We start from the raw sequence: 14,169 nt of genomic DNA, 5'->3' as shown, positions 1-14,169 counted from the left end.
ACTGATCCTAGATCTGTCGTGTAGGAACTGACCTAGGGGTCTGATAAGGGTTATAGAAGGGAAACTGATCCTATATCTGTCGTGTGAGGAACTGACCTAGGGTCTGATAAGGGTTATAGAAGGGAAACTGATCCTAGATCTGTCGTGTAGGAACTGACCTAGGGGTCTGATAAGGGTTATAGAAGGGAAACTGATCCTAGATCTGTCGTGTAGGGACTGACCTAGGGTCTGATAAGGGTTATAGAAGGGAAACTGATCCTAGATCTGTCGTGTGGGGACTGACCTAGGGTCTGATAAGGGTTATAGAAGGGAAACTGATCCTAGATCTGTCGTGTAGGAACTGACCTAGGGTCTGATAAGGGTTATAGAAGGGAAACTGATCCTAGATCTGTCGTGTGGGGACTGACCTAGGGTCTGATAAGGGTTATAGAAGGGAAACTGATCCTAGATCTGTCGTGTAGGAACTGACCTAGGGTCTGATAAGGGTTATAGAAGGGAAACTGATCCTAGATCTGTCGTGTAGGGACTGACCTAGGGGGTCTGATAAGGGTTATAGAAGGGAAACTGATCCTAGATCTGTCGTGTAGGAACTGACCTAGGGTCTGATAAGGGTTATAGAAGGGGAAACTGATCCTAGATCTGTCGTGTAGGAACTGACCTAGGGTCTGATAAGGGTTATAGAAGGGAAACTGATCCTAGATCTGTCGTGTAGGAACTGACCTAGGGTCTGATAAGGGTTATAGAAGGGAAACTGATCCTAGATCTGTCGTGTAGGAACTGACCTAGGGTCTGATAAGGGTTATAGAAGGAAACTGATCCTAGATCTGTCGTGTAGGAACTGACCTAGGGTCTGATAAGGGTTATAGAAGGGAAACTGATCCTAGATCTGTCGTGTAGGAACTGACCTAGGGTCTGATAAGGGTTATAGAAGGGAAACTGATCCTAGATCTGTCGTGTAGGAACTGACCTAGGGTCTGATAAGGGTTATAGAAGGGGAAACTGATCCTAGATCTGTCGTGTAGGGACTGACCTAGGGTCTGATAAGGGTTATAGAAGGGGAAACTGATCCTAGATCTGTCGTGTAGGGACTGACCTAGGGTCTGATAAGGGTTATAGAAGGGAAACTGATCCTAGATCTGTCGTGTAGGAACTGACCTAGGGTCTGATAAGGGTTATAGAAGGGAAACTGATCCTAGATCTGTCGTGTAGGAACTGACCTAGGGTCTGATAAGAGGTTATAGAAGGGAAACTGATCCTAGATCTGTCGTGTAGGAACTGACCTAGGGTCTGATAAGGGTTATAGAAGGGAAACTGATCCTAGATCTGTCGTGTAGGAACTGACCTAGGGTCTGATAAGGGTTATAGAAGGGAAACTGATCCTAGATCTGTCGTGTAGGAACTGACCTAGGGTCTGATAAGGGTTATAGAAGGGAAACTGATCCTAGATCTGTCGTGTAGGAACTGACCTAGGGGCTGGTAAGGGGTTATAGAAGGGAAACTGATCCTAGATCTGTCGTGTAGGAACTGACCTAGGGTCTGATAAGGGTTATAGAAGGGAAACTGATCCTAGATCTGTCGTGTAGGAACTGACCTAGGGTCTGATAAGGGTTATAGAAGGGAAACTGATCCTAGATCTGTCGTGTAGGAACTGACCTAGGGTCTGATAAGGGTTATAGAAGGAAACTGATCCTAGATCTGTCGTGCTAGGAACTGACCTAGGGTCTGATAAGGGTTATAGAAGGAAACTGATCCTAGATCTGTCGTGGTAGGAACTGACCTAGGGTCTGATAAGGGTTATAGAAGGGGAAACTGATCCTAGATCTGTCGTGTAGGAACTGACCTAGGGTCTGATAAGGGTTATAGAAGGGAAACTGATCCTAGATCTGTCGTGTAGGAACTGACCTAGGGTCTGATAAGGGTTATAGAAGGGGAAACTGATCCTAGATCTGTCGTGTAGGAACTGACCTAGGGTCTGATAAGGGTTATAGAAGGGAAACTGATCCTAGATCTGTCGTGTAGGGACTGACCTAGGGTCTGATAAGGGTTATAGAAGGGAAACTGATCCTAGATCTGTCGTGTAGGGACTGACCTAGGGTCTGATAAGGGTTATAGAAGGGAAACTGATCCTAGATCTGTCGTGTAGGAACTGACCTAGGGTCTGATAAGGGTTATAGAAGGGAAACTGATCCTAGATCTGTCGTGTAGGAACTGACCTAGGGTCTGATAAGGGTTATAGAAGGGAAACTGATCCTAGATCTGTCGTGTAGGAACTGACCTAGGGTCTGATAAGGGTTATAGAAGGGAAACTGATCCTAGATCTGTCGTGTAGGAACTGACCTAGGGTCTGAGTAAGGGTTATAGAAGGGAAACTGATCCTAGATCTGTCGTGTAGGAACTGACCTAGGGTCTGATAAGGGTTATAGAAGGGGAAACTGATCCTAGATCTGTCGTGTAGGAACTGACCTAGGGTCTGATAAGGGTTATAGAAGGGAAACTGATCCTAGATCTGTCGTGTAGGAACTGACCTAGGGTCTGCCAAGGGTTATAGAGGGGAAACTGATCCTAGATCTGTCGTGTAGGACCTGACCTAGGGTCTGATAAGGGTTATAGAAGGGAAACTGATCCTAGATCTGTCGTGTAGGAACTGACCTAGGGTCTGATAAGGGGTTATAGAAGGGAAACTGATCCTAGATCTGTCGTGTAGGAACTGACCTAGGGTCTGATAAGGGTTATAGAAGGGAAACTGATCCTAGATCTGTCGTGTAGGAACTGACCTAGGGTCTGATAAGGGTTATAGAAGGGAAACTGATCCTAGATCTGTCGTGTAGGGACTGACCTAGGGTCTTCATCATCTTATTGAGCTGCTCATCTTCCTCATCCTCCCTGAAAAGAGACCAGACAGAGAGGAACACAGCATGATTAGTCTATCACACACACTTTACAACACACACATTAAAACACACTACAACACACACACACACACCATGACATCAACAAAGACAACACACAATCCCAGAGAGCCATTCCCATTAAGACACTCCCCCCCCTCTCACACCTACCTGAGTCTGTCATCGTCCAGTCCGTCTATGATGGCGTTCCTGTCATTGACGATCTCCACTAGCTTGGCCATCAACTCCTCTTCTCTACGACGATCCCACAACGTCTTCAGCCGCTCTGCACACATCATGTTACTGACTACTAATACATTCTGGATCAATCAGTGAAAACCAACACACAAACAACTTTTGCACTGTCCCCAACACACACCCCACCCTCTCTCTCTCCTCACCAGGTTTGACCCCAACACACCCCACCCCCTCTCTCTCTCCTCACCAGGTTTGTCCCCAACACACACCCCACCCTCTCTCTCTCCTCTCACAAGGTTTGTCCCCAACACACCCCACCCTCTCCTCACCAGGTTTGTCCCCAACACACCCCACCCTCTCCTCACCAGGTTTGTCCCCAACACACCCCACTCTCTCCTCACCAGGTTTGACCCCAACACACCCCACCCTCTCTCTCTCCTCACCAGGTTTGTCCCCAACACACCCCACCCTCTCTCTCCCTCACCAGGTTTGTCCCCCACCCCACCCCACCCTCTCTCTCTCCTCACCAGGTTTGACCCCACCCCACCCTCTCTCTCTCCTCACCAGGTTTGACCCCACCCCACCCTCTCTCTCTCCTCACCAGGTTTGTCCCCACCCCACCCCACCCTCTCTCTCTCCTCACCAGGTTTGACCCCACCCCACCCTCTCTCTCTCCTCACCAGGTTTGACCCCACCCCACCCCACCCCACCCTCTCTCTCTCCTCACCAGGTTTGACCCCACCCCACCCTCTCTCTCTCCTCACCAGGTTTGACCCCAACACACCCCACCCTCTCTCTCTCCTCACCAGGTTTGTCCCCACCCCACCCCACCCTCTCTCTCTCCTCACCAGGTTTGACCCCACCCCACCCTCTCTCTCTCCTCACCAGGTTTGACCCCCCCACCCCACCCCACCCTCTCCTCACCAGGTTTGTCCCCAACACACCCCACCCTCTCCTCACCAGGTTTGACCCCAACACACCCCACCCTCTCTCTCTCCTCACCAGGTTTGTCCCCACCCCCACCCCACCCTCTCTCTCTCCTCACCAGGTTTGACCCCACCCCACCCTCTCTCTCTCCTCACCAGGTTTGACCCCACCCCACCCCACCCTCTCCTCACCAGATTTGTCCCCAACACACCCCACCCTCTCCTCACCAGGTTTGACCCCAACACACCCCACCCTCTCTCTCTCCTCACCAGGTTTGACCCCAACACACCCCACCCCTCTCTCTCTCCTCACCAGGTTTGTCCCCAACACCCCACCCCCCCTCTCTCTCTCCTCACCAGGTTTGACCCCACCCCACCCTCTCTCTCTCCTCACCAGGTTTGACCCCAACACACCCCACCCTCTCTCTCTCCTCACCAGGTTTGTCCCCAACACACCCCACCCTCTCTCTCTCCTCACCAGGTTTGTCCCCACCCCACCCCCACCCCACCCCACCCTCTCTCTCTCCTCACCAGGTTTGACCCCACCCCACCCTCTCTCTCTCCTCACCAGGTTTGTCCCCACCCCACCCCACCCCACCCTCTCTCTCCTCACCAGGTTTGACCCCACCCCACCCTCTCTCTCTCCTCACCAGGTTTGACCCCACCCCACCCCACCCTCTCCTCACCAGGTTTGTCCCCAACACACCCCACCCTCTCCTCACCAGGTTTGACCCCACCCCACCCCACCCCCACCCTCTCTCTCTCCTCACCAGGTTTGACCCCAACACACCCCACCCTCTCTCTCTCCTCACCAGGTTTGTCCCCACCCCACCCCACCCTCTCTCTCCTCCTCACCAGGTTTGTCCCCACCCCACCCCACCCTCTCTCTCTCCTCACCAGGTTTGTCCCCACCCCACCCCACCCTCTCTCTCTCCTCACCAGGTTTGTCCCCACCCCACCCCACCCTCTCTCTCTCCTCACCAGGTTTGACCCCACCCCACCCTCTCTCTCTCCTCACCAGGTTTGTCCCCACCCCACCCTCTCTCTCTCCTCACCAGGTTTGACCCCACCCCACCCTCTCTCTCCTCACCAGGTTTGTCCCCCACCCCACCCTCTCTCTCTCCTCACCAGGTTTGACCCCACCCCACCCCACCCTCTCCTCACCAGGTTTGTCCCCAACACACCCCACCCTCTCCTCACCAGGTTTGACCCCACCCCACCCCACCCCACCCTCTCTCTCTCCCTCACCAGGTTTGACCCCAACACACCCCACCCTCTCTCTCTCCTCACCAGGTTTGTCCCCAACACACCCCACCCTCTCTCTCTCCTCACCAGGTTTGTCCCCACCCCACCCCACCCTCTCTCTCTCCTCACCAGGTTTGTCCCCACCCCACCCCACCCTCTCTCTCTCCTCACTGGGTTTGTCCCCACCCCACCCCCCCTCTCTCTCTCCTCACCAGGTTTGACCCCACCCCACCCTCTCTCTCCTCACCAGGTTTGTCCCCACCCCACCCCCTCTCTCTCCTCACCAGGTTTGACCCCACCCCACCCTCTCTCTCCTCACCAGGTTTGTCCCCACCCCACCCCTCTCTCTCTCCTCACCAGGTTTGACCCCACCCCACCCCACCCTCTCCTCACCAGGTTTGACCCCACCCTCTCTCTCTCTCCTCACCAGGTTTGACCCCACCCCACCCCACCCTCCTCACCAGGTTTGACCCCACCCCACGCCACCCTCTCTCTCCTCACCAGGTTTGACCCCACCCCACCCCTCTCTCTCTCCTCACCAGGTTTGTCCCCACCCCACCCTCTCTCTCTCCTCACCAGGTTTGACCCCACCCCACCCTCTCTCTCTCCTCACCAGGTTTGACCCCACCCCACCCCACCCTCTCCTCACCAGATTTGTCCCCAACACACCCCACCCTCTCCTCACCAGGTTTGACCCCAACACACCCCACCCTCTCTCTCTCCTCACCAGGTTTGACCCCAACACACCCCACCCTCTCTCTCTCCTCACCAGGTTTTGTCCCCAACACACCCCACCCTCTCTCTCTCCTCACCAGGTTTGACCCCAACACACCCCACCCTCTCTCTCTCCTCACCAGGTTTGTCCCCACCCCACCCCCACCCCACCCTCTCTCTCTCTCACCAGGTTTGACCCCACCCCACCCTCTCTCTCTCCTCACCAGGTTTGACCCCACCCCACCCCACCCTCTCCTCACCAGGTTTGTCCCCAACACACCCCACCCTCTCCTCACCAGGTTTGACCCCACCCCACCCCACCCCACCCTCTCTCTCTCCTCACCAGGTTTGACCCCAACACACCCCACCCTCTCTCTCTCCTCACCAGGTTTGTCCCCACCCCACCCCCACCCCACCCTCTCTCTCTCCTCACCAGGTTTGTCCCCACCCCACCCCACCCTCTCTCTCTCTCCTCACCAGGTTTGTCCCCCCCCCACCCCACCCTCTCTCTCTCCTCACCAGGTTTGTCCCCACCCCACCCCACCCTCTCTCTCTCTCCTCACCAGGTTTGACCCCACCCCACCCTCTCTCTCCTCACCAGGTTTGACCCCACCCCACCCTCTCTCTCCTCACCAGGTTTGTCCCCACCCCACCCTCTCTCTCTCCTCACCAGGTTTGACCCCACCCCACCCCACCCTCTCCTCACCAGGTTTGACCCCACCCTCTCTCTCTCTCCTCACCAGGTTTGACCCCACCCCACCCCACCCTCCTCACCAGGTTTGACCCCACCCCACGCCACCCTCTCTCTCCTCACCAGGTTTGACCCCACCCCACCCCGCCCCACCCTCTCTCTCTCCTCACCAGGTTTGTCCCCACCCCACCCTCTCTCTCTCCTCACCAGGTTTGACCCCACCCCACCCTCTCTCTCTCCTCACCAGGTTTGACCCCACCCCACCCCACCCTCTCCTCACCAGATTTGTCCCCAACACACCCCACCCTCTCCTCACCAGGTTTGACCCCAACACACCCCACCCTCTCTCTCTCCCCTCACCAGGTTTGACCCCAACACACCCCACCCTCTCTCTCTCCTCACCAGGTTTGTCCCCAACACACCCCACCCTCTCTCTCTCCTCACCAGGTTTGACCCCAACACACCCCACCCTCTCTCTCTCTCCTCACCAGGTTTGTCCCCACCCCACCCCACCCCACCCTCTCTCTCTCCTCACCAGGTTTGACCCCACCCCACCCTCTCTCTCTCCTCACCAGGTTTGACCCCCACCCCACCCCACCCTCTCCTCACCAGGTTTGTCCCCAACACACCCCACCCTCTCCTCACCAGGTTTGACCCCACCCCACCCCACCCCACCCTCTCTCTCTCTCCTCACCAGGTTTGACCCCAACACACCCCACCCTCTCTCTCTCCTCACCAGGTTTGTCCCCACCCCACCCCCACCCCACCCTCTCTCTCTCCTCACCAGGTTTGTCCCCACCCCACCCCACCCTCTCTCTCTCTCTCCTCACCAGGTTTGTCCCCACCCCACCCCACCCTCTCTCTCCTCCTCACCAGGTTTGTCCCCACCCCACCCCACCCTCTCTCTCTCCTCACCAGGTTTGACCCCACCCCACCCTCTCTCTCCTCACCAGGTTTGTCCCCACCCCACCCTCTCTCTCTCCTCACCAGGTTTGTCCCCACCCCACCCCACCCCCACCCTCTCTCTCCCTCACCAGGTTTGTCCCCACCCCACCCCACCCCACCCTCTCCTCACCAGGTTTGACCCCACCCTCTCTCTCTCTCCTCACCAGGTTTGACCCCACCCCACCCCACCCTCCTCACCAGGTTTGACCCCACCCCACGCCACCCTCTCTCTCCTCACCAGGTTTGACCCCACCCCACCCCACCCCACCCTCTCTCTCTCCTCACCAGGTTTGTCCCCCACCCACCCTCTCTCTCTCCTCACCAGGTTTGTCCCCACCCCACCCCACCCCCACCCTCTCTCTCTCTCTCCTCTACCAGGTTTGTCCCCACCCCACCCCACCCTCTCTCTCTCCTCACCAGGTTTGTCCCCACCCCACCCCCACCCTCTCTCTCTCCTCACCAGGTTTGACCCCACCCCACCCTCTCTCTCCTCACCAGGTTTGTCCCCACCCCACCCTCTCTCTCTCCTCACCAGGTTTGTCCCCACCCCACCCCACCCTCTCCTCACCAGGTTTGACCCCACCCCACCCCACCCTCCTCACCAGGTTTGACCCCACCCCACCCCACCCTCCTCACCAGGTTTGACCCCACCCCACGCCACCCTCTCTCTCCTCACCAGGTTTGTCCCCACCCCACCCTCTCTCTCTCCTCACCAGGTTTGTCCCCACCCCACCCTCTCTCTCTCCTCACCAGGTTTGTCCCCACCCCCACCCTCTCTCTCTCTCCTCACCAGGTTTGACCCCACCCCACCCCACCCCACCCTCCTCACCAGGTTTGACCCCACCCCACCCCACCCTCTCTCTCCTCACCAGGTTTGTCCCCAACACACCCCACCCTCTCTCTCCTCACCAGGTTTGTCCATGAGTCTCCTCAGCTCCTGCTCTACACTGGGCTGCTGTTCCTCTAAGTCCTGTGTCTTCGCTCTGCGCGCACACACACACACACACACACACACACACACACACACACACGTTAGAGGACTAGGAAATATCTGTTGTGTGTATTTTATGTGGGTGGGTGTGTGTGTGTGTGTGTGTGGTGCGTGTGTGTGTATGAGAGCGACTCACATATAGACCAGTTCAGACTCTCTCCTCATGGACACCTGTTTGTTTCTGATGAGGTTGAACCATTCCACCATCAGGTCATCCATCACCACGTCCTCTTCTCCCTCTGAAACACACACACACACACACACACACACACACACACACACACACACACACACACACACGAGACACGATTAACAACACAGTGGAATTTAAAAGCAGACTTCAAGATATCAAAAGGTCATGAAATACTAGAGAAATATTAAGACACCATTTCCACCTCTCATCTCCTCTCCTCTCCTCCCTCCCTCCCTCCCTCCCTCCCTCCATCCAGCCACCAGTGCTCTCTTTATGTCCTTGTACTGCCCCTCAATCCCACAGAGACAGGAAGCTATCAGAGACTTTATTAGAGCCAGAAGTGGTGGAAATTCACCAGTCTCTTTTTGGGTCACATCCCCTCAGGTGATACCGACCCCAATCTACACCTCATTTGGGGTACCCTCTTCCCTCTCTCCTCTTCCTCCTCACTCTCAATCTCCCCCTCTGCTCCCTCTCTCAATCTCCCCCTCTCTGCTCCCTCTCTCCTCCACCACTTCTCCCCCTCTCCTCCTCCCTCTCAAACCTCTCCATCACCCTCTCCTCTCATCCCTCTCTCCTCCTCCTCCCTCCCTCTCTCCTCCTCCATCCCTCTCTCCCCCTCTCCCTCCTCACTCTACCTCTCCTCCTCCCCTCTCCTCCTCCCCTCTCCATCTCTCCCTCTGTGTGTCTCTTACTCTCTTCACAGGCCCGTAGTTGTTTCTCCAGGTCCACTCCTTTCCTCTCCAGCTCATTAACACTGTCCTCTATCTCCTGAAGCTCTCTCAGGATCTCTTCCTTCGGGATGTAGTCCGGTTTACCCTGCACACACACACACACATTAATATAACCACACACGTATTAACATCCCTCATCCCATCACCATTTATTTCATGTGTTAAACCTACTGGTTTAGGTGTCTTGGTGTCAGTCTTGGTGCCGTTAGCTGTCGTTGAGCTCTTTCCAGTCAGAAAGCCTGGAAGAGGAGAGGAAACGCAGGAGAATAGTGTGTTTTATGGGGAACTGGGGAAGTGTATGTCTGTCTGTCTATTTTTCTGTGTCTTACCCCATGTCCCAGGGCTGGTGTTCAGCGGGCTGGGTGAGGAGGCTTGTGGAGGGATGGAGGGGGCCAGAGTAGACCCAGTAGGGCCTGAAGCCTGGGGGTTTCCTGATCCACCTGCCCAGGGCCGAGAGGGGGTTTCAGCCTTCTTAATGTCAGTGTGGCGGGGAGAGGATTCTTTAGGACCTGCAGGCCTAGCGAGAGAGATGAGGAGAAAGAGAGAGAGGGGAGGAGGAGGAGAGAGAGGGGGGGGAGAGAGAGAGGAGGGGAGGAGAAAGAGCAAGGGGAGGAGGAGAGAGCGGAAGAACAGATGTAACGTCGTCTTGATTTTCCTTGCCTCCCTGAATGTAATCTGACCTCTGACCTCTCATTTTCTCACAGAAAATATATTTCACCTCTCACCTTCTGTACATTCTGAGGGTCTGAGGGTCAGTAGGACTGAGGAGGAGGAAGAATGGTCATCTGGGGGCAGGGGGATGGGACTCTGAGCACTAATTTCATGTTGCACTAGGGGACGGCTTTAGCCCGACACACCGCAGGTCTGATGTGGGCGAGGAGGGAGGGGAGGGTCTTTGATCTCCGGTGGCCCATGAAAACAGAGCGGCTTGGAGCGGCATGTACAAACCGCCTGCAGAACGAATGAACGGATGGAAAGATGAACGGATGAATACACGAGTACAGGTAATAGGGCCAAGTGATTGTTCTCGGACTGTGGTGCCCTACGGTGGCTGGGACCTCACCCAAGTGACTCTTCTACGGTGGCTGGGACCTCACCCAAGTGACTCTTCTACGGTGGCTGGGACCTCACCCAAGTGACTCTTCTACGGCGGCTGGGACCTCACCCAAGTGACTCTTCTACGGTGGCTGGGGCCAAACCCAGTTGACTCTTCTACGGCGGCTGGGGCCTCACCCAACTGACTCTTCTACGGTGGCTGGGGCCAAACCCAGTTGACTCTTCTACGGTGGCTGGGGCCTCACCCAAGTGACTCTTCTACGGCGGCTGGGGCCTCACCCAACTGACTCTTCTACGGCAGCTGGGGCCAAACCCAGTTGACTCTTCTACGGCGGCTGGGGCCTCACCCAAGTGACTCTTCTACGGTGGCTGGGACCTCACCCAAGTGACTCTTCTACAGTGGATGTGACCTCACACCCAGGTGACCAGACCTCCCAGTATACTAGTGGACCAGGGACAACACAAGTGGAAGTGGGATAGAACCAAGGTGGAATTGAACCAACGTGGAACAGAATAGGAGTAGGGTAGAGTAGAATAGAGTTCTACAGTGTATATGAGAGTTCTGTAGAGTAGCGTTCTACAGTGTATATGAGAGTTCTGTAGAGTAGAGTTCTACAGAGTATTTTAGAGTTCTGTAGAGTAGAGTTCTGTAGAGTATTTTAGAGTTCTGTAGAGTATTTTAGAGTATGTTAGAGTTCTACAGAGTATTTTAGAGTTCTACCGAGTATTTTAGAGTTCTGTGAGTATTTTAGAGTTCTGTCGAGTATTTTAGAGTTCTGTCGAGTATTTTAGAGTTCTGTAGAGTAGAGTTCTACAGAGTATTTTAGAGTTCTACCGAGTATTTTAGAGTTCTGTTGAATATTTTAGAGTTCTGTAGAGTAGAGTTCTACAGAGTATTTTAGAGTTCTGTAGAGTAGTTTAGAGTTCTGTAGAGTATTTTAGAGTTCTGTAGAGTATTTTAGAGTTCTGTAGAGTATTTTGGAGTTCTGTAGAGTATTTTAGAGTTCTGTAGAGTAGAGTTCTACAGAGTATTATCGAGTTCTACATAGTATTTTTGAGTTCTGTAGTTCTACAGAGTATTTTAGAGTTCTGTAGAGTATAGTTCTGTAGAGTATTCTAGAGTTCTGTAGAGTTCTACAGAGTATTTTAGAGTTCTGTAGAGTATTTTAGAGTTCTGTAGAGTAGAGTTCTACAGAGTATTTTAGAGTTCTACAGAGTATTTTAGAGTTCTGTAGAGTAGAGTTCTACAGAGTATTTTAGAGTTCTGTAGAGTAGAGTTCTACAGAGTATTTTAGAGTTCAGTGACAAGAGAATGAGCAGCAGGTGGAATAGAGCACAACAGAAACACAACATAGTGGAATAGAGAGAAGTGGAGTGAAACCAGAGTAGATGTGAATATAGAGTAGAATAGAGCGTAGAGTAGACTATAGAGTCTAATATAGAGTCGAGTAGAATATAGAGTTGAGTAGAATATAGTGCTGAACGTAGAGTATAATATAGAGTAGAGTAGAACACAGAGTAGAGTAGAACAGAGTAGAATAGAATGTAGAGTAGAAAAGAATATAGAGTAAAATATAGAGTAGAGTAGAACAGAGTATACTTACTTGGAGGCAGGTTTGAGGCTGGACCTCCAGTCAGCAGGAGAGCTGCTGTTGTCTGCTGCTGCTACAGAGAGACAAGACATTATAATATACAGCCCCCAAAAACATTACATCAACCATAATAGCCACAAATAATGAACACTGAAATCTGGGAAATGTGGATAACCAACTAGACAGACAGGGCAAATGGTGCTCACCCAGAGAGTTGTTGGGAGGAGTAGCTCTGGGTGCCATATCTAGGGTTTTGTTCCACAGGCCTGTTCTGCTGGCTGGGGTCGGGGTGGGGGTGGGGGTAGGGGTGTTGGGGGTCGGGGTGGGGCTGGAGGTGTGTGTGTTGGGGGAGAGGGGGGCGAGGAGAGAGGGGTCTGCTTTTAGCTTAACTCTGCCCCCCGCCTCCTTTTTAGGAGTCTCTTTCTTAGGTGTTTCAGCAGGGGCAGGTCTGAGAGAGGGAGATCTGTGGGAGACAGAGAGAGGCCTTTCAACATCGTACACACTCAAAAAGTATTTCCTCAATTCCTCACATCTTAACTCCTTGCTTCCTCCTCATACACACATTGGAATAGAAGGTCCCTCCCCTCTGATGAAAAGGTGACGAGGTAAGAGGATGCAAGGAATCAAGGAAAGATGAATTGAGGAAGGGCCACTGACACAAACTGTATAATTGAAGTGCTATTCCCCTATTTCACCAGCAGAGGTCGGGCTCTATACGGTCTATTAAAACGTTTCCCAAACAAAAGTGGTGTACGTTTTGGTTTTTGCCCTAACACCAGTGCTTAATTTGAGCCGGATCCAGTACCTCTCACAGCATGACTTATTAATTGTGTCACTGTTCGCATTGTAGACATTCTAATTAAACTTATCATCATTAAATGATTATTCCCCCCGCCCCCCCAGAAAGACCACCATGTAAAAGCGCGGTGATCCTTCTCTGTATTCATCCTATCCTGCCACACTGATTCCAGACCTGCTCTCTTATTTGTACATAGAGGTTATGTGGAGGGCCTGTGGGGTATGTAACTGATCTTGAGCAGGTGCAATGTTCAGTTCAAGAACAAGCAAACGTATGACCCCTGGCTTGTCATGCAGAATTCAAATAATGATATGCTGTTACTATGACAGCCTACTATGATGTAATGTATTATAACTGATATTAATGATATCAAATCAATTCAAATTCTATTTGTCACATGCGCCTAATACAACAGGTGTAGACCTTACCGTGAAATGCTTACTGACAAGCCCTTAACCAACAATGCAGTTCAAGAAATAGAGTTAAGAAAATTTTACTAAATAAACTAAACGTTTTTAAACAATAGAAGAAGAAATTAACAAGAAAATGACATAACAATAACAAGGCTATATACAGGGGGAACCGGTACAGAGTCAATGTGCTGGGGTACAGGTTAGTCGAGGTCATTTGTAAAGTGACTACGCATAGATGATAAACAGCTGGGATAACAAAAAGATGGTCTGTACAACATGTAACAAGATGGTCTGTACAACATGTAAAAAGATGGTCTTTACAACATGTAAAAAGATGGGGAGCTTGGGTCTAGAAATAACTGGAGGGATTAATAATAATAATAATAATAATAATAATAATAATAATAATAAGCCATTTAGCAGACGCTTTTATCCAAAGCGACTTACAGTCATGCGTGCATACATTATTGTGTATGGGTGGTCCCGGGGATCGAACCCACTACCCTGGCGTTACAAGCGCCGTGCTCTACCAGCTGAGCTAAAGAGGACCACCCATACATAAACTAGTAAAAGAGTGGGTGGAATGTACAGTAACATCCTCTGCCTCAGACGTACAAAGAGTACATTGAACGTTGCCCGAACCAAGGCGCATTTGGTGGCAGCAAGCCTTGTAGACAAGGCTAAAGAGAACACCCAGGTTACAGTTAACACTCCAAATGAAAACACAGACACTACAGCTGGAGAGTTCCGAACAGCCTTAGAATGAGGCTAAACGTCACAGCCA

The 14,169-nt window shown here is 52.6% G+C and overlaps 1 pseudogene; it reads right to left on the bottom strand.

Moving 5' to 3' along the window:
* The window catches only part of LOC121563073, a 44,955-nt pseudogene that overhangs the window by 4,181 nt on the left and 26,605 nt on the right, over positions 1–14,169 (bottom strand).

Source organism: Coregonus clupeaformis, unplaced genomic scaffold (genome assembly GCF_020615455.1).
Source record: "Coregonus clupeaformis isolate EN_2021a unplaced genomic scaffold, ASM2061545v1 scaf1290, whole genome shotgun sequence".
Classification (NCBI taxonomy): Eukaryota; Metazoa; Chordata; class Actinopteri; order Salmoniformes; family Salmonidae; genus Coregonus; species Coregonus clupeaformis.
This window is presented reverse-complemented; position numbering and strand designations above follow the sequence as displayed.